The sequence below is a fragment of the Penaeus monodon genome, chromosome 28 (assembly GCF_015228065.2).
Source record: "Penaeus monodon isolate SGIC_2016 chromosome 28, NSTDA_Pmon_1, whole genome shotgun sequence".
NCBI classification, from domain to species: domain Eukaryota; kingdom Metazoa; phylum Arthropoda; class Malacostraca; order Decapoda; family Penaeidae; genus Penaeus; species Penaeus monodon.
This window is the reverse complement of record NC_051413.1, coordinates 3,252,017-3,252,508: the sequence shown is the minus strand read 5'-3', so window position 1 is coordinate 3,252,508 and position 492 is coordinate 3,252,017.

Genomic DNA, 492 nt, shown 5'->3' with positions numbered 1-492 from the left:
GGGGGGGGGCGGTCGGTCACTGTTGTGGAGGAGACTTTTCACTCAAAAGCATAATACTCGTAATAAGTATAGATAAAGCCAATTTTATATAACTGAATTAGCGAATTTTTGCTTATGAAGTAAAAAGTAGATTGTGTTGTGATTTTCGGTCACACTGCACATTCGATATCTGACGTAACAAAATGTTTAGACTTAAAATAATTCTGTTTTGTTTACACTCAGTGGAATACAAATGCATCTTTTGACGAGAAACTCAAGCAAGCTATAGTTTAGTTCGACTTGCTTCATGTTCCTGAAATCGCTAAAAAATAGCCCCAACGCTCAGCTTGTTATCAATATAAGCAGTCAACAGCCTTATGAAATGACTCATTCCCCTTCGTATTGGGTGACAGTAGCATCCGCGAAAGACAATAGAAAGGATGCTGTTGATAGTACTTGGGACAGCGAATTTAGCGAGGAGGAAAACTTTCTTCGCTTTGGTATAAGCACTAC